Source organism: Corvus brachyrhynchos, unplaced genomic scaffold (genome assembly GCF_000691975.1).
Source record: "Corvus brachyrhynchos isolate BGI_N302 unplaced genomic scaffold, ASM69197v1 scaffold239, whole genome shotgun sequence".
Lineage (NCBI taxonomy): Eukaryota > Metazoa > Chordata > Aves > Passeriformes > Corvidae > Corvus > Corvus brachyrhynchos.
The window spans coordinates 4,057,097-4,077,916 of record NW_008246057.1 but is presented as its reverse complement, the minus strand read 5'-3'; the positions used below and the strand labels follow the sequence as shown (position 1 = coordinate 4,077,916).

At 38.3% G+C, this 20,820-nt stretch overlaps 1 protein-coding gene across 2 annotated transcripts in view; it reads right to left on the bottom strand.

Moving 5' to 3' along the window:
• The window catches only part of SLC2A13 (solute carrier family 2 member 13), a 142,992-nt gene that overhangs the window by 44,074 nt on the left and 78,098 nt on the right, over positions 1 to 20,820 (bottom strand). The window lies entirely within an intron of this gene.

Here is a 20,820-nt window from a genome sequence, read left to right as displayed (position 1 = left end):
CAAAATCAAATACATTTTCAGTCCTGTTAAAGGTCATACAGAACTAATCTATGGCATCCAGCTTGCTGCAAGTGACACTTGCATCCTCCTGGTTTTAGGTTTTGCAGTTTTACTTCAGTGCCACTGAAGTGCACAAACTCCTCTCTATGGCATTACTTTTGTCTTAACCAGAAAATGATTGCTTTGAAATGCCCTACCACTAGATTCACTGCAGGGATGTGAATCTGCACCCAACAGGAGCATTTGACAGAATGTTCTACCTCTTTCTAAATGGAATCAATCATTCCACACAAACAATAACTCATAAAAAATTGAACTGAGCAAAATGAAAAGGGGGGGAGAAAAGAAGCCTTCTACCATTTTTCACAGCGATCAAATGAACACAGACTTTGTGCCCATGTTCTCTGCGGGAGCTAAATAAATGCTCAAGGAAACACGAGTACTTTTGTTGATGCTGTAAATTCTTCTATTAATTTATGCTGAAATACTGAATATTCAAGCCCTCGAACACTTTGCAGCCAACAGGCTATCACACAGGAATAACCATCAAGAATGTCAAAGCTTATTTTTTTTCATCCCTGGTTAATATGCAGCTTGCTTTAATGTCCCCTTGTTGTCCTAATGCCTGGATGTGCTGGCCTCGGAAATGTTAGTGGTTCCCAAGCATATTCCACCTCTTACTTCAAATCAATAACCCGTGATGGGCAATCTGCTGAGATGCCATTTAAGACACTACCACCCGTAACTGACCGTGACTATGGCTGGATGTTACCCCCTCACCCACAAGGCATTTAGACTCTCCCAGCTCCCTTCCTCAGCTCCTCTTCCCCAGTGCAGCCATTTGTCGTGGTGCAGCAGGACAGGACCTCCAAAGTGAACCTGTTGGGACTGAGGACCCAGTTTGGGTTTGAGCCAGGCTCTGTCTCTGCCCGCCTGTTAGCAACTGCAGTGACTCATCCAGGCTCATCTCCTGTGAAAGAGCAGCACACTCTGAGATCCCAACAAGGGCGTGATTCTTAGGGAGGGAAGATTCACAAAGGAGAGACATCAAAACGTCAACGTTAATGTGTCCTTGCTTCTTAAGGCACTCTATATTAAATTGCTAACTGCCTGTCAAAACTTACATAGTACTGCACTCTTTCAGCCACCAAAGTGATACAGTCTCTGATCTCCCAATATACCTTTCTTTTTCTTCCTAAGCATAGGAAAAATAACAATAAATGTCAAGTGTTGGCCTTCTGACACCTACTATGAAACTCCTATTTACTTCCACCAGACAAGGCTTCAGGAAGCCACATTTAACTCCACACATCTAAATTGTCTCAAAATCCAATTCTACTGGGAAGCCAGAAATTGCCAGTTGTCAGCAGCAATGGATAATGTAGTGTCTATAAAGTCAAAAAGAGCAAATAATAAAGAATCACATAAAAGTATGTAAATGTCTACTGCCTAATCCATACAAACAGGCACCTTTTGCCCCCCTCATTCCTTTTGGTTGCTTATTGCACTCACAGGTTATATATTTTCAAATAGAAGCTTACTGTTTATCCATAAATAAATAACATATTTCATTTCTATGGAAAACAAACCAGGGAAATTTAGATTCTGCAAATCCAAATGCTAAGCTACCAAAGCTCGGGTGTTGGGCAACGATGTTCATAGTTATTATGGCACAGCAACCTAATTTCAAAAATTTAAAAGGGCACTAACATAGATTGTGACAACTACTAAATATATTTGCTTATGTTCACCTATTTTAGTATGCCCATTTTTTATACCAGTCTGTGCAGCCCTGCCTGTATATCCATATAACATGAATCTTTTCAAGTTCTTCCTGACAATGGAATAAACCTACATGGCAGAAAAAAGTTAAGTTGTGATATTATACAATCACAGCGAATACTGCAAGTCCTGCAGGGAATACCATTTCAGTGACAAAGTTGTGCAATTCTAGCTTATTTTCTAAAATGTCAAGAAAATTTAAAACACATGTGCATCTTTGGAATTTTTAAGCAAGTACTGTATCTTAGAAAGCAAATAAATACATGCAATTACAAAGCCACACAAAGTAACTGAATTGCATATATATAGAAAGATTTTTAATATTGTTCATTTCAAGTTTCCTAGGTTAGCATCTTCAGCAGCAGAGAAGCAGCCCACCACACCAGGCTTTGTAGCTCTCAGGGAAAATAAATGCTTGTTGATAAGGTGCCATCACTGCTCTGAGTGTCCCCATCTTTCACAAGATGCTGCTCCAGCCCACCTGTCATACTAAGTCCACTCCAACAAAGTTTCTGTCTAAGGATTTCAGCCTTTTTGGACACAATTTATAATTCCTGTAAAATTAATGAATAAATCTAAGGCTCTCTTTACAGAGATCTGAAATGGAATTAATATAATAGTACTATTGTCATTAACTGTTTTTAATCTGCAGATGTACACACCTTCCTCTTTAGTCTTTTGTTTGCAGCTTGAACTCATCAATTGTACCACATCTGGCATTTCTGAGAATTCAGAGGCACTGAAGAAACAAGAAGCACAGGAAACTCCTATTGTTATTACCACTGCTGAAAAGTGGCCAGGCACATTAGGTTAACTTCAGTTTACCAAAAGATAGACTACACAAGCTTGAGAACACATTCTAGAGCAAAGTGGGCTTGTAGACAGAGCAAGTTTGCTTCTGCCTGTCCCACACATCTACAGCTACGTTAAGAAAGGGATTTAATCATGAAAGTCTACGTTGACACTTTCATCACTAAGGTCCTGTAGAATTACCGTGGCTTCACCGATACGCTAAAATGTGGCAACCCATCCATGCAGATGAACCTACAGAAACAGCAGGAGGGAGCAAGAGCATCGTGGGAAATTAGATGCCAAAGTAGTGGAATAGAAAACAAATGGGAAGAAGTTGATATATCTGGAATGAGCCACAGATGCAGGTGCTCCAAGTGTGGAGGGTCTCTGGTGGGAGGGATACTATGGCCCTGCTAAGCACCACATGAAGCCCAGGGAAGGGGAACAGGGACAGTGGCAAGGTACTGTAGGAGCAGCAAAGAGAAAATATCCCTTGGTTAGACTTGTTTGAAATAAGCATTGCAGAGCAATGTAGCAGCACTGGCTCATATAATCAGCGTGTTGGATAACGTGGTTCAACTTCTCAGCTTCATGTTCTGCACACAACACTCTGAAAGAAGAGCTGCACTCTGCCTTTCCACTCTCAAATGCTGCATTCAGAGCAACCATGGACGCCAGTCTGGAGAACCAGGCATTTTTGAAACTCTGCTGCTTCCTTGTCTACATCTCTAATCATGTCTGCCTAATCTCTTACCTTGCTTTTTAACATCCCCTGCTCGAGTAGCTAGATTGGCCCAGATGACCTTTAAAGGTCCCTTCCAACCTTAACCAGGCTGTGATTTTTTGAAACACAAATTTGATTGTCACCTTTCTGAACTCCTGTAATATAAAATAATAACTGTGGCATTGATATTATGAAACACCTGACCATAGATCTCCTTTTCAAAGGGAATTGCTTTTGCTGGAAAAAACTTTGTAGATGCTAAATCTCCATTAGCTATGGATAATGAAAATGAAAGGTCAGAGCAAGGATAACAACAAACCTTACCTTTGACATTAGACAAGTTAATCACAAAAGCTGTAAAAATCCATTTCATCACTATGATTCAGCACCAGTCCCAGGACTACCACATTAGTCAGCTTATGGCCTTTAGATTCCTTAGAAAATTAAAATCCTAGAAAAACACCTGTTAAGGTGACAAAGGGAGAACCGAAGTACCTCAGCCACCCTCTGTAAGCTCATATAGTGACAGGGCAAACTTGTCCTGCCAAACTAGTTCTGTCAGGTCTTGTGCCGCTCCTTCACAATCTCTTCTCTCCTCCAATTCAACTTGATTGTAAACTTTTTATTCACTAAAAATCTATTCACTGACTTAACTTCTTAAAATTTTGCACACTCTTGTTTAAAATTGCATGACCCTTTAGCACATATACCACTGTCCTTCAATTTTTGTTTTGAAAATGTACCTCATGACCTAACTTGTGCCATTTTGCAGACTGGCAGTGCCCAAACCAACACTATTAGCTTGTCTCAAGGCTCTGCTCTGTTTCTGTGCAGTCCCTCCAGCAGGACATCCTGCTGGTCACTGAAATAGTAACAGCTATTATGTCTCACAAATATTACTAAGCCTAGCTCCATCTTCTGCATTTAAAAATCACAGAGAATGTGAGCATGATATTTACACCAAAAAAAGAAGTATATTTAAATACCTTACTCCATGCATTATTATCTACTCATACAAGGGAGTATCAAAGAAACTCTTCCACCCTCTAAAAGCCCATATAGTGACAGACATATACACACACAAACTTTGTGGCTGATATCATTCCATTAAACACAGTTCATCATTTATTTCATGATGAATCACTTCAGCAGGGCAGCAGGCAACACTTTGTCATATCTATTGTTGTCTTCCAAGAAATTTAAAAAATATTTTTAATCAGTTATAAAATGCTGCTGTTTGTGCACATCATCTGCACCTCTCCCAACAGGGATGAGATGTGCCTGTATGACAATGTACACACACATCTTTTATTCTCTATGCACTGGATATCAATAAGACTCTTCCTGCTCATTAGTTCTTACCAAGCAACCAGCTTCTGATATGAAACAGGTCTATTTGGACACAAATACCTTTACTTTCAGGTTAAGAAGATAAAATATCTAAGGAGTAGATCTTGGAATCTTACTGAAGCCTGCCAATTCAGTTTGATGTTTTATAGGATTCCAATTTAAGATCAACAGTTGAATATTCTTTCCTGTACTTCTACTTTTGAAGTCCTGTGGAGCTCTTCAAGGAAAAGGCTGCTGAATCACCTCTTAGTCTGTAACGGATTTTTCAAAATCAGTACCTGAGAGGCAACCTGGGGAGCTGCCACTATACCCTTATCTACTGTAATTAAACCTTCAAATTCCCTGTTTAGCAGTAATGATGTATTGTGTTATAAATGCTTTCAGCACAGACTGAAATGACATAGTGAATGGCACTTATTACAATCAATATATTATGTTAACAAAACCACTCAGAATTTAGTACTGTCTGACAGATAACTATATACATCCAGTAGGTTCTCTCATCCAGCATGTGTTATCCATGTGCAAGGTATGTGAAAAGGATTTAAGAATTACCAAATAATTATGGTAATTAAGAAAACATGGGATTTTTTTAGTGTTCAAGCAGACTAAACTCTATAGCTATTAAGCAAAGTACATGTACCAGTGTTTGTCAGGGATTAAAAATACCTTTAGAGGATTAAGATCACCAAGATACACAAAGAAATACACTTCCCTAAGTTACCAAAGTACTGTCACACACCTGTTGGGTCATGTGGAAATACTGTTGCAAGTATCTGCTGTGAGATTGAAAAAATTTCTTTTTTTTTTTTTTTTCAACTTATTTGCTCTGCACCAGATACCTCTTTGCCAACAACCAGTGTGCTTTTCACATTCAGTTATTTGACCTACTTATGTGGGTCCTTCACAGGTCTCACATGAAATTATGGGGGAGGGAAATTGTTTTCTTTTTCATAATAGAAAAATGGTAAAAGAGCTGGATCTATTCATTAAAAGAAAAAAAGTGTCAGGCAAAAAAATAATACCAAACTTCTATATCAGTCTGCAAAAAATATTCTGTAAATTTTTCAGACAGAACCCTGTAGTTAATTCCATTGAAGAGGTAGGTTGAATTTACTGGAGAGGTAAACTGAAAAGTAATAGGCAGAGCTGAAAACTAAATGAAAGCACTGGAAGGAAAAAAGTCTTTATCATCCTTCTCCTCTTCCCCAAACAGAGATCAGTTTCCAGCACAGACAAAATAGGTTCAAGTCTGTAACACCTGTATGTTTTGCACTGCAACAAAAAGCAGAGTAATGTCAACGTTTTCACCTTGTCTTTAGTGCCTTTACTCAATATGTAAGTGCCTACCTCTTCATCAGAACTTTTATGAAAGAAAATCACCACTGCCATCCCTGTTTTATAAGTGGAGACCACTGGGGCTTTTGGGAAGAGGAGGAAGAAGAATGACTATTTGCAGTTATCCACCAGTACTACCTGCAGCAGAATAATGACACTCCAGAGTCTCCATGCAGGTAAGTGCTGTCTGCAAATTAGTAAGTATAAAAGCAGGGAAAGAAAATCCCCCAGGTGTTTCACAAAGCATACCTTGTTCAATTATTCATTTATTCTGACAATTTCAGTTAAATTTAAATTAGGTTTAATATTCCAGGGTATTCTAATGCCTGACATAAGTTCTCTGGGATCCCAGAAAATGAAATCAGTCCGCATTAAAATCAAGAGACCTGCAAAATGTATGTAGCATTAAAAAAAAAATTAAAAGATCAAGCTAGCCCCTGTGTTTAAGCCAAGGTCAGCAGCAAACAATGGGACTATAGACACAATAGTCTCACAAGAGCCAGCAGCCAGCATGCTTAGAATAATGGGATCTTGAAAGGTAGTTTTAGATTAGATATTAGGATCAAATTCCTTCCTGTGAGGGCAGTGAGGCACTGGGACAATTTCTCAGAGAAGCTGTGGACACCCTATCCCTGAAAGTGTTCAAGGCCAGATTCGGTGGGGCTTTGAGCAACCTGGTCTAGTGGAAGGTGTACCTGCCCATGGCAGGGGTTGGAATTAGATGGCCTTTATGGTCCCTTCCAACCCAAACCATTCTGTGCTTTTCAATTTTAATTAGAAGATGTTGCATTAAAAATGTTTTTCTTGCACAGCTTAACAGCCTAGAGAATGGGTCGCACTTCTGGAAAGGCAAGATGATGCACAAAAGACAAAATTAATTTAACCACAAGTTAAGCTACTGAGATGACCAGCTGTCAAGGGATCCAGCAACGAAAAGAAAAGAAATGGAAAAAGATATAACCAATATCAGACTTTATTGCTGGGGACACAAGGTTGGACAAAGGGCAGCAGAGATGAGAAAGCCCACAGTTAAAGACTCAGTGAGAAAAAACTCTTCTGCAAGTTAAGTGAGGCTGGAAAGGCCCTGGCACATGGGGCAGCGTGGAAGTGCCCAAACACAGAGCAAGACAGCCACAGCAGCCTCCGGCACTGCTTCACTGTTAGGGAGGAGCTCTCAAAGCCCCTGTGATGACCCCAACAGATACACCCAATGTTGGAATAAATGGTGGAAGCCTTCTTTAACAATGTTGCATTAAATATACACTTTCTTCTCATTCTTAATTAGCCTGTTTCAGCCCCAGAAACACACACACACACACACACACACACACACAAATCTTAAAAACCTATTGGCACCAATCCCACATTCATTCAGGGAAAACTCCATGATGAGCAATGAGGAATAGCAGCGTGCATATGTGCGTATAAGTACACTCTAGCTGCAGTCACTGCTGGGCACAATGCCCTTACTAGTAACAATTTTAAGCACATGCCCTACGTAAAAAAAAAAAAAAAAAAAAAAGTGTTTCTGGGAAATAAGTGGCATAAAAGTCTTCCCTGGACTTACATGCACAGATGTACCCACATTACCAAAAGTCATCTCAGGACTGCTTACAAAACAAACCCAAAAGGGTAATTCTGATGTGACTCCATCTGAGCTTGTATTTGTGGTAGCAGATGAGATCCTATTTAAGGAGTACTGGTTTTAGCAAAAAGTATTTTAATTTCACAACCTCAACTGACCATTCTAAATCTGCATTCAAGAGTTCATATTTTTAGATTTTTCTGGAGCCAAATTAGAAGAAATGGCAGGTGTTCAGAGTCTTTCAAATCCATGCCACTCACTTGTGGTGCTTTAATTGAAATTTCTAAATCCAATCTCAGGTTTTAATATTCATATAATCAAATATTACCCTTGTGATATATTTCGGACATCACTGCACGTAGTATAGATCTCAACAGACTTGTATATTCTCCTTGCTTAGAAAACAAAAGTAATTGCACAGCAAACTTAAACGTGTGCAGTGTGAATATTAATTCAGCAGTGTCTGCTTTTATTACATGGTCTTTTTTTGTTGTCTTTTGTCCTGTCTGTAGAGAAAAGAAAAAATCATGGCAGACCCAAAAAATTTCTTATGGTGGAATCACCAGTGAAGACATTTTTTTCATTTCATTACAGGATGGGTAAAACCATAGGATTTATATCAACATAGTATATAAATTACAATCAAAAAACCCAAAACATTTAATTTCTGATGTTTGAATGATTAATCTACCTGAATGCAGCACCTAAATGCTGCTTTTGAAATTTCCTCTTCAGTTTCAACAGTAGAAGTTGTCAGAATAGCCTCATTCTTTCCCTCTCACTTACTAAAAATGAACCTGCAAGCATCTCAACTATGCATTTCTGCTTTTCTGCCAACAAATGAAGCATCAGTCTCAAGTTTTGATGGTCCAACCTGAGAATTCCATTCCCACCCATGCTGCTTCACTCCGTGCCCTGACTATGCTTTGCAGAGATGCTCTGCTCACAGCAGAGGTGAGAACCAGACTATAATTCCCAGTCCAAAAAGCTTAATAGAAAAACGTAACACCATCAGCTGTAAAGACCCAGAACAAGCTTTTAGTACTAAATCTAGAGAACCATTGGAGAAGCTGAGCTTCTTTCAGCAATTTTACCAGAGGAAAGTGAATTCACTCACTCCTCCAAGGATTTTAGCTTTTAGCTTGCACTTTGTTATGAGTGCAAAAATGTTTCGCCAGTGCTGAGAAGTTGGTGACTTCTGCACCAGTTGCCATCCATAAATGGTAAGGACAATTATCATTAAAGCAGCTATGAAACAGACCTTTGGCAGAGGGCTACAATACATTTCTAATGTACTCTGAGAAATGTATGGTACAACATAGCCTGCATGATGGAAGCAAAGCATGTGCTGTGAATGTGGTACCTATTGAAAGGGACAATCCCATTGCTCTTCTCTTCAATACAAAATGTAGCAATTAAGCACCACATCAAAATTGCTACAGCCATATAAAGCACTGCAAGGACTAACATAATACAGAGCTAAAGGCTAATGTAATAAGAGTTAGATTCCCTACAGTGCAGAATAGTAACCTTTTAATCTGTGAACCATATGCTGGACAACAGATTTGTTCAATAATCCCTGGAGTATGTTACATGCTACATACTTCTATTCAACAGGGAAATTCCATTCTAAATTTATATAGACAGTATACAGTGTTCTTTAAAAGTTATATATGACTTAACCACATAGGAGAGAACTTGCTGCCACCACTTACTGCTATATGTTATGTATAGTATTTACATATACTTTGCATTTAAAATTCAGTGAAGCTACTAGAAAACACATATAAAACTAAATTTAAGATAAAGTTGAATGAAAATTTCAACACAAAGTCAATTAACAGGTGAAAAGATTCTATGCTAGGTATTTTTAAGAGTCCCTTTTGAAAATATATTTTACCTTGTCTCTGAAATAAATCACTGTTACTTGGAAACACCTAATAAAGGATAGACACAGAACAGTCTTTGTGTTTAACTGCTTTGAGCAAATACTTTCCACATCCACAGTCTTCCTTTGTTATCTCCAGGTGAAGATTGCTTTCATGTTTATCACTTCCTTGTTGCAACTAATTAAGCTGCCAAGTTTTTAATCCCTGGTATCTTATACATTTCAGACCAATTATTCTATGTGCAAGGACATCTTGACTACATTAAATTTATGTTCTCTGTCCTTCAGAATTCATCATGGGAGCTCAAAGCCAAGATCAAAAATCTAAATATTACTCTCTGTTCTATGAATTTGTAACCTTAGAGATGTAATTTAATTTCTTCATCTTTCTTTCTTCTCTGCAAAGTTTTAAATACCTTTTCCCTGCTTCTCAGGAGAAGATTCATATGTGGATAATACTTGAAAACAACCAGAAAAAAAAAGGGAGACAAAGGTAGGTGTTGATCAGTTCTCCTTATGCTCACCACAAGTACAGCTGGACAGAGGGAAATGTCCAAAGGCAGGAGATGAAGACTCAGGTTACTCTTCAGGGCAATGAAAATGAAATTTAGATCTTTTTCCTAAAGTGGTAAGAAGCTGAAATTGTCTTTTGCTACCTTTCAGACTCTGATTGAGAAAGTGCTGTCAAGGTCATCCTCCTCTCCATATGAGGAGCCTCTTCTGGAAAGAATGACTGGACAGACTGTCTCTGCTTTGAAGATAACATGCAACAATTCTCAACACAACTTCAGCATTTAAGTGCTCAGGTGACAAGTACTTGAAAAATGCTTCAAAGGGCTACAGTAATAGCATCAGCACTAATCCCTGCACTTGGCAAACAGTCATCACAAAAGCAAAGTGAAGAAAAACTACGGTATTCTTTTTTAATTAAAGAAATTGAGACAAAGTATAAGGAAGAATAATTACATTTCTTTGGTTGTGTACTAATGCTACAACTTCGTGAAAATTTAATCTAATCATAACCACGCTACACAATCCGTTTTATACCACCTTCTCTTGGACTAAAGCTAAACCAAAAAATCAAAATGTTCCAGATAAAAGAAATTTTCAACATTTTCTTGTTCTATCAAAACCAGTTACTTGTTCAATGAATAAATATCTGGTTGTTCTACAGCTTGATTTTGCTTTATTAAATCATTGCACTGTATCCTATTTATCCCACCTTACTTTATTTATTCTTCACACTTCAATTAATTTTTCTTTTTTTGCTTGCACTCCTGTAGTCAACTATTTTTAACTGTAATCTCTTGAATCAAGAGCTGTTCTGCTCTACATTTCTACATCACTTAGTGCAGCACTATCCTGCTTCACAAATAAGCCTTTAAAATGCAATAGTTACACAAATACCTTTTATTGGCCTTGAGGCCAGCTACCACAAAATTACTCATTTAATGAAACAGCTTTATGTTTTCCTGTATTCATATGCCAATAGTAATGCTTGCTGTTAATGGATATAATGGTCTTTCTTTCTGAAACTTCCTGTTATTCAGAATATTCAGGAATATTCCTGTATTCCTGGATTGGGGAAGGAAAAATAAGTATACTTTCAAGACTTTGATAACACACTCTTGTATTTTTTCTTTTTTTTTTTTTTTTAACAATAGCAAGTATATACAATACAACATAATGTATACAGAAGTCAAACATTCAAATTCATGGAATCAGAAAAAGAGAGAGACTGTGCCATTACCTCATTTGTGAGATGAATTGTGTTTTACACAGTAATTGTTTTTCTACACATTTTTCAACACTCAGCCACTCTCAGTAGGTAAAAACAAATGGCAACCAATGCAAGGTTTGTTTAGAACAATCTTCTGGGTTTTATGTTAATAATGTAGTAAATAGAAAACAGCATAATGTTGCCTGTGGCAAACATAATTCAGCCCTGGTGCATTTAAAAGAGTAATTACTCCACCTGGTTTTGAGTATAATCTAAAAAAAAAAAAAACCAGCAAAAAGGTATTAGCAAAAATGCATAGAATAACTTTGATTTTTTTCTTCTGCACTTTGTTTCTTTCTTTGATGATAATGGTGATTATGTGTTCACTGCTTGTAGACTGCAATGTTTGTTAACTCCTTTCGGTTTATATTCACAGTTCATCCAGTAGGTTCTTCTGAAATGCTTATCTGGTAAATTCCTTACACTTCTGATTAGACAGGTTACTTGGAAATCATGAATGAAATTTTTATTGAGATAAAGAAATAGAGATAAAGAAATATGGATGCCTTGTTAAGGTCTCTAGTGAAAGCCAGTCTTCTTGACAGCTTTAACTCAAATCCCGCAACGGGGATTTTGCTCTAAAATGTCACATAGAACAAAAGTTTACTTTACAGTTGAGAATTTCCATGTCAGGTATCTAGAGAACTTAGGGGCATACAAGAATTGAAACTGAAATATTTTAATGAAGTAGCAATTACAGGACAACAGGCATCAGTTTTCAGACAGTCAATCCTTCCCAGAGGTCGTTTTAGAAATAGCAACCTTAGCTAAAAACAGCATCTCAACCTGACAGCCCAGTGACAGAAGACAACTGCCTTCATGGCATGCAAGACAGATGATTTACTGTTTCACAAAGTATTCTGCATCAGGCCGTTGAGCACTGTGACTGTGTATCCTCACTGCACTGGCTTTGTTGGTCTCCTAAGGAGGACTCCAGAAATAACATTGGAATAAAAGTCCTTTTCTTCTCAAAGTGGCCAAGATAAATTAAACCCAGAGGGGCAAGAACAGTGAAGCCAAGAGGAGCAAGCCCATCACATAAATGAAATTTCTATGAGTTTCACTGGCACAAAGGAAAGGCCTTCTTGCCTGAGGAAATTACAATTAGCAGTCCTGAGCAAGATTTCATCTACAAGAGGAGAACTAAAAGGCAAACTGAAGATGGAGATCTACAAAAATATGAAGCAGTAGCAGTTCACTGAGCAGACACACTTGACTTCTGAGGCAAGGGAAGAGTAAAAAATCTCCTCAAGCAAAGCTTTTCCCCTTTTTAGAGCAAAAAATCCTGACTGAAGGTAATTCACCTAAATGCTGGGAGAATGTTTCCACATTTTGCACCAATTGTTCTGGCCCTGTTAACTTCCTCAGATATGGCCTAAAATGTTTGGAGCAAATTCCTTATGAAACTATTTATTTTATATATATACGTATATATATAAGCATATATTTATTATTTTCTTTATTTACTTAAGAGCTAACAGACCTATTTTATGAACTAGGATCAAATAATTTAGCTTCTCATCTACTTTTTTCCTCTCTCTTTTTTTAAGGTCAGACAGAGCTAAATTTGTCAGCAAGTGACTGTGAATGACTAGCAGGATGACACTGCCTTTGTTCTGCTCATTCCCACTCAGAGTAAAGCATCTCTGCATGTAGGAAATCTGGGTCTTTTTGTTGTCTCTGTATCCCCAGCCATTAAATATGAATGCTGTTGTTTTGACAGAATCCACCTTTTGTGATTTGGAAGGGCTCACAAGATTTTAAAATGTACAATCAGATGGATGGCAATAGATTAGTCATGCACAAGGTTAGCCAAACAGCGACTGGCTCACAATAAAAAAGCAAGAGTTTAAAAATGTAGGATACAAAATAATCCCACAAAAATTCAGTGGTGTATTACTATCTGATACAAAGAAAAATTTAATAAAATACAGTATTATTTGTTAAATATTTCCCAGGCCAAGATAAGAGGAGTTAACAGACACACCAGTGCACTAAAACCCCACTATTCATCTGACTTCCTGCTTGTGTTTCTGCCTTGTTTTCCCTCCTGACTGCTACCTTTGTCTTCACTCTTCTTTGCTTTTTATTTGGGCATAATTCCTTCTCAGGATCTACTTTCTGCATCAAGAACAACACCCAGAATCAACCCAAGTAAGCTGAGTCTAAGAGGCAGACACTGACTTTCTCAAATTGAAGCATGTTTGGGGATGCTTGTCAAGGGAACAACAACATGTGCATATGCAGGACTCTCCACATATGCAGATTCACTGTTCCTCCAAACTTGTTTCCAATAACATCACATACCTGCAACAATATATTTTATTTCCATATTTTAATGTGCAGAGAAGCGAACACATCTTCTTGAAACAAAACTTCTGCTACAGTAATCTCTTAAAGCTAAGTTGCTGTTTTCTAGTTCTACAAAACACATACTAAATGGGCATTCTTTTCCTTAAGATTTTACCTTCTCCTCTCAGTCTGACCTCAAGCCTCAGCCTTGGACTCTCCACACCTCTCTAGAGCATGCAAAACTCCATGACCACTGGGGCTTCAGCAGGCCCACGCCTCCTGACCAGGGGAGAGCCTGGCACTCTTTGCAGAAGATAAATATTTCACTCTAAAATACAGCATGCTGCAATATAAAATACAAATATTCTGGGTTTAGAAAGTAAAGTTCTGATAAGTATTGTACCCTCAAACACCAACCCTGACATTGCAAATGAGAGACTTTACTTGCACTGGCAAGAAAGGGGTGACATCTAGCCATTTCTCACAAAGAAGTTAAAATCTCAGCTTAATTTATTAAAAATGCTGTCATATATAATCAGTAAAGCTCGTTTCTCTCATTGCAATAAATAGAAAGGATTATCTATGTGGGCTTTTTTTTTTTTCCTTTAAATGGAAAGGCTACCTTTGTTAGAGAAATGAGACTCTTAGGGCCAGTGCAGAAGCTGTTGTCTGCGACATTTGGCAGTGCAAGACTACAACCTTCCTTCTGGAAGGAAAGCCTGGATAGGGGCAGAGCAAGCTTTCCATTGGTGGCCATCAGGGGGAAAGAGGAGGGGAGAAATCAGATCATTAGATTGTTGGAAGCAAAACATCACATAGCTTCATTCCTAAAGGTTGACTACATTACTGAAATATCTGTCTCCGGCACTGGGAAGGACTCAGAGGCATGCTAAGTGCAGTTCAAATACAGAACCATTAAATCACCTCTCCCAAAAAGCTTGCCATATAAACACAAGGCAAAAAAACAAATGGATGCTGACAGATGGGAAGAGATGAGATAATGAGGAAGTACCACTAATCCCTGACTTGAGACCATGTCAGCACATTGACACCATGAACTCTACTGCTCACAGAGATTTTGCTTTGAGAAGGTCGCCTTTTTTTAAGAATCAGGTTCAGGAACAAAACTTGCATTACAAAAAGGAAATTAAAGATTGAGAGCTTACAGTAGATAACACAGGTGGGAGGCCTGGACTGGGGACATACAAGATTGGTACCACAGAGAAAGGAAACATCAGTTTTCCTGAGTGGTCAATTATACAACTGCACAGTATATCTACCTGTCAGCTCTGTCCTTTACAGAGAACAAAGTACAAAAAATCCTAAAGCTGTTAAGCTCTTTACACCTAGCCCAGTGGCTACAGAAAGCTGTGCTGTCCACAGGGACACTTCTAGCTGGCAGAGACCTGCATGCTGAATAAGCCAAAACTCAACATATTGTTCTTAATCAAAATACACTGGAGCAGCCTAGTTCAGGATGCTGAAAGCTTGGATCGTTGTGGCATCATCGTGTTGGAAAGAAGTAAGCACCATCTCTCACCTTCTCACAACAATTTTTATTAGGAATACTGAGAGAAACCAAAAGGGTATGTGCTTTGTCCTTGAATGCTGGAGATTAGGGCACCCCTTGAAGGTTAAGGCTGACTTGCTGCTCTTGCTTTAGATGCTGCTGCTGCCTTACCAGACACAGTAACATTTTCTCCAGACACAAACCTTATGCCAGCTGCCTTTTCATTCAAGTCCTTATCTCAGACTGGCACTCAGAAATCTGAGTGACGTAACAGTCTGCATTTGATGGAAATAACTGTTAAGCTGGGAGTTGTCAGCATTTATTATAGGCATAAAGAGCACCACATAACAGGAGACCAGAGAAAAACAGAACTTACACAGTTTTGAGAAGAGGCAAAAGTGTATGATACAAAAGTAGTCTCTGAAGAAGGAATACTGACAGAATGTTAGCTTTTGCTAGTCATGTTCTCACATGGGGAAGCATGGGAAAAAAAAGAGACAACATATATGAAAAATACCTTGAAAAGAATTTAATAATACTTATCTGGCAGACCAGTCTATGTGGGTTGCTAAGTTCAAAAATTTCACATTTAAAATGTATCAAATAGTAGTATGCACACAGCAAATAACTGTGCCTTGTAGCCTCTCTTCATTGCTCTTCAGATATCAGCAGGTACATCATGGAAGAAATCTTCTTCAATAGCTGTGTCACAAGAACATCAAATGAATGACTGCACAATTCACCAAAAAATTAGCTGACTTTGCTGGGCAAGTAGCCTTTATGGCTACTATTTGACACATTGCTCTTTGGTGTCTGATACGTTGCCAGAGGATTAGAAACCAGAAGAAGCCTTTCTTAACACTGCTGGGGAAATCTGATCCCCCAGGTAAGGTAGCATCTCCTGAAGCAATGATCACACTCTTCCAGCCAAGTCAGACTTCAAGCATGATGGACAGAAGATGGGGGTTTAGAAAACTGCACAGTCAAAACCTGATGGATAGGTAAATATTTGCTCTATGCCTTCTCACCACCGGGTCACACACTGCTCAATCTTCTCCAAAAGCTAGTAAATCTATGCCTTTGATGTTGGTCATCACTGTGATCACCCTGATTTCTTCAATGAAGACAGTGCCATACTACTGTCAATGGGTTCCATTTGACTCAGAATATACAGTGGTCACTAAGACTACTGTGTGTAATCCTCCTGATGTCCAGCCTGAACCTCTTCAGAGCCTTCCTACCCTCTAGCAGATAATATCCCGCAACTTGATATCTGTGAATTTATAGAGGGTGCACTCAATCCCCTCATCCACATCAGTTATTAGATTAATACATATAAACAGTAATTATTTATGCACACAACATAATTAGGTATTTTTTTCCTCAAAAGAATTACAAAGTGCCTTTTCTTAAAAACCTGGAAAAACAGTATAGGTACCTAAACAGAGGCAGGTAATCTGTTTTGAGAGAAAACCACAGGGCCACAATGAAACAGCAGCAGAATCAGTGCTACGTGCTGTTCTCCTTTAATGAGGAAAGCAACTAAATTTTAGCATTACATTTTGCTCCCATTCTCCCCCTTTTGCTCCTCTCTCATCATAATACCTATAATTTCACATAAGTGAAGATCTCCCTTACAGAGAGGCTTCTGCCTGTCCATTTCCTTCTACAAACCCAGGTTTTGCTGGGTTTAAATTCCTCTGTGCAGCTGAAGCAAGATTATGTCAGGCAGCAGCATACTTTTTCTGACTTTAGTGCCAACATGAGAAAGCTGCTTGTTTAAAATCTTGCACAAAACCAAACATTCAGAAAATAGCTGATACCTTGAATTTTTGAGAAAGCTGACTGACACAACAAAACAGCCAAGCCATGTCATATTGCTGTACTTAATCATTAATTAGTCTAATGAACACTGAAACCCTACCAGATAGGATGAAGTTATGACTCAAAGCAGCAGATGTGATTCTGGTCTGAAACCTCTGGGGAGTATCTGTGACAGCAACTGCAGCAGTCAGTCTGAAGAGCAGTGCCACAGAGGAAGAAATTTCTGCCATGGAGGAAGAGATTAGTCCTTGAACAGCAGTTAATTTGTTTCAGACAGAGAATTTTGCTGTTAGGAAAAGAACCAGAATAAATCCCCAAATGGGTTCTCTACAGAGAACATCTAGTTTAGAAAGGTGTCATAAACAGTGGTTGCTTATAAGCTCTTCATAATGTTATTTAGAGAGCACAAGAAGCAAGAAGCTAATACACAGAACCTAAGACACGCTTACAAAAATAAAACTTTTAAAAGGTGTATGGCAAATACACTTCAATGTTCCAGTACACGATGCTTTACTGTGCAGCAAGCATGGAATCACTGCAAGATTATGTTGTTAGCAAAAAACAAAAGTTGATTTATTGAAAAGATTAGCTTTGATACTGCAAGAGAAGACGGAAGACAGACTGCCCAGGCCATTGACACTCATAAAGCTCTAGCCACTCTGTATGACCCTGCACATACCACCTGGAACACTACGAGACTCAGGGAGATCAAGAACTGTACAGGAGCTGAACTACAATTTTTTCCCAAGGTAATAGTCCAGATGAGTCTCTTGTCTGAGTTAGAAAAACGCAAAAGTATGAAATGTATCTCTGTGTGAATACTATCGTAATATGCACACTACAGGAAGCTAAAACGTGTCAAGGGCAGTAAATTGGAAGCCTGAGTTAGAAAACGTGTTAAAGATTCTTGCAAGCATATAGTGCAGGGTTTCAAAGTCATTATAAGAAGGATTAGAGGCAAGTAACATGTTCTTTGCAGGCATCTACTGGTTTCATATGTCCCTTGACTAAACAAGTTTCAGGAATAACATTTCTCCGGAAAAACAAAAAAAAAATTCTTTTACTACATGGTCAATAGAATAAGCACAGCATTTAGAGCAACCTGCAAAAAAAAAAAAAAATCATCTTTTTCTTTACACAACAATTTGCTTCAGCATATCCTAAGAAGACATAGCAAAAACGAGGGCTCAAGTGCAGTCACGGCTGTCCAAGAGCTACTTGCTCAGTTTTCAAAAGGCAAAAAACCTAGGCAGGGCTCTTAGATTCTGCTGAGAGGATGGGCAATTGAGCCAAGCTCCTAACCATAGAATTAATTTCTTTTATTGCCAGTACCTTTACAGGACATTTTAAAGCACTGTTCATCCCAGCTGTTTTTCTTCTTTCTGGACTTCCTTTTTAAAATTTCCCTCCCTAGCATTGCCTAGTCTTCCTCTAACACCAGTTGTCTGCAGTAGCATATTGCACTATTAAGGGAATTAAGATTTCCAAAACTGGGCAGAAGTCCACAATCTCAAACTGCTTACCCATATTTATTGCCTGGTTATGTGCATTTCTGCATTGAACAGTTTGCAGAGATGGTGGCATCATTTACATCTATGCAAGGAAAAGTCACTGGAGCTGCTCAAGCATAACTGAAGACACAGTAGGGCAGCAGAATCTTCTTCAGAAATGCTTAAAGAGGAGGTGACCAGACCAGAGTTTGCAAAGGAGAAGGAATTTGGCAATATGGGCATGTGTTTAAATTATTTTCTAGCTGTTTTAAATTAAAAAATATGATAAATCAATAAATAGTGAGATACAAACACCTGTGGAGATCTGACCAGTATCTTGCAGATCTTGCAGACGCTGTGTTCAGGGTGGTTTGGTTTTTTTCTTTAACTATGATACATCCTGATTCTGTCTCTGCTCAGAATATGGCAGTGCTTGAGTTAGTTTACCACAATGTGACAAAAATCAAAAATTTGGGCTTTCCAGTAAGATATAAATATTTAAAATAGGACTATATGCCCTGAAAAATACAATGAGCTAAGCGTGACTAATTTTACTTACTCAAAACTCTAATAAAGCATGTAAGATAGAGAGGACTACTGTAATATATTTGACAATATTCAAACCACAAATGTGATAACACAATTATTATTTCTCTACTATTATATGAAATAGAAAAGGAAGAAAGATTACTTGGAATGAGTAGGTTTTTCCCTTGAGAGCTGTTCTATTTCACTAATAAGTCACTCTCCATTCCTACATGCACCAGAAAAAAATATGAGCTGTATCTTGTCTTTTATTTCCACTGTAAATTAGTGACATTATAGGCATGTGTGACAATCTGAAACAAAATTTAAACTTGGTTCTCAAATATTAAGATGGTTGAAAAACCTAAAATTCCTGGAATATGCCATCACTAACAAGCATAATTTACACTTCTCATTCTGATAAACTCCCCTTTCTTCCCTCATTCACGTGCAAATGGGACAGACCCGCTGGCTCAGTGCAGTGCTAAGATTTCTTTTAGTTTGTATCTCATCTGGACCAAATTCATCTATCATGTATTGCATTGTGGTTACACAGTTTCAGTTCTTACTTTCATTAAGGGCTCAAAGAAGGAGGTTTTAAAAGGTTACATTCAAAACTTTGTTTAAAAACAGCCAAATTGATCCAAGTTTCAGCGAGATCTTCTCTGATTCCTTTCATGCCAACATGTTCCTTACAGCACCAAAGTCCTTCAGGACTTTCCCCAGTACTTTCACCTGCTTCCCTCTCTCACCAATATGCAGGGGCAATAAGTATTCCTTTAGTAACAGAAGGCTTTAGCTTTTGTCCACTTTTGTTTTCAAGAACCAATTTCAGTACTTTCATTTAAATCTATTCTTTAAAGAACCTGAAGTTGAAAACATTAAAGTTTAACTGCTCATTTTCTCTTCTCCTTCCCCAGTCTATAAACATACAAGAGAAATTATATAACTGAGGAAGTAAGACGAAGGAGTAGATGAAGAAAGCCCAAATTGTCTTAACTGCTTGTTTTTGCTGTGCTTTTTTTTCCTCCCCTGGCTTCTAATAGGGCTCTCCCTGTTTCTTCTAAAAGAAAAGCCTCTTCCATTCATAACTGACCAAAAGATTCAAGTCTAAGTGAGAAAGGGGCCTCCAGCAAGCAGAAGTTTTAATCAGCAGTCCAGTATATCCCTGTTCCACTTCTCCCTTGTGAAACATATGAAATTTTGCTGATAATAATCCGGTCTCACATCCTTTTTCTTTTTCAAGATGTCTGTAAAACATGCTTTGGGCGAGTGCAGTACACAAGTTACTATTAAAAAGTAATAAAATATCACAAGAGGATTTTACTCTTTCATGAAAATGTTTCAAAATCATTCTCTGAAGTATTATTACCTCTCATAGACTTGTTACAACTCTGGAGAAAAAAATCCCCTAACATTTTAAGCAGTCATAAGGGAGACCCCTCTCACCTGCAGAGGCTTAGAATCAACTCGTACCCCTCCAGCTCTGACACCACCTGATTTCTGGAAGACACTCCAGGAAAGAACCAGCTCCTCCAAAAGATGAGAATCCAAGTGTTGTTTAGTTCCCCCATCCTGATATCCCCCTCCCTCCCTGGACTCTCCTCCTCACTGGCCTTACAGATATTACTCCTTCTCACCACACTGAGGAATTAAGAGTTTCATCAGTGATTTCTTATTTTCTTTTAATTTGGTGACTGTGCTTCATATCACACCTTCTGCATGGCCTATTTTCACCACAGCAATATCTTTGTTTTGCAGACTGCTCACAATAACAAGGTCTGGATTAGCTTTTAGATGCCGCCATGTTTTATTTATGGTTCATTTCTGGACTATTTTCATTTATACCAAATCTTTGCAATGCACATAACCTTTCAACTTTTTTTTTTTGTTGTCTCCAACTCTGTGGCACAAGGCATATTGACTAGCCTGCGGCAGCT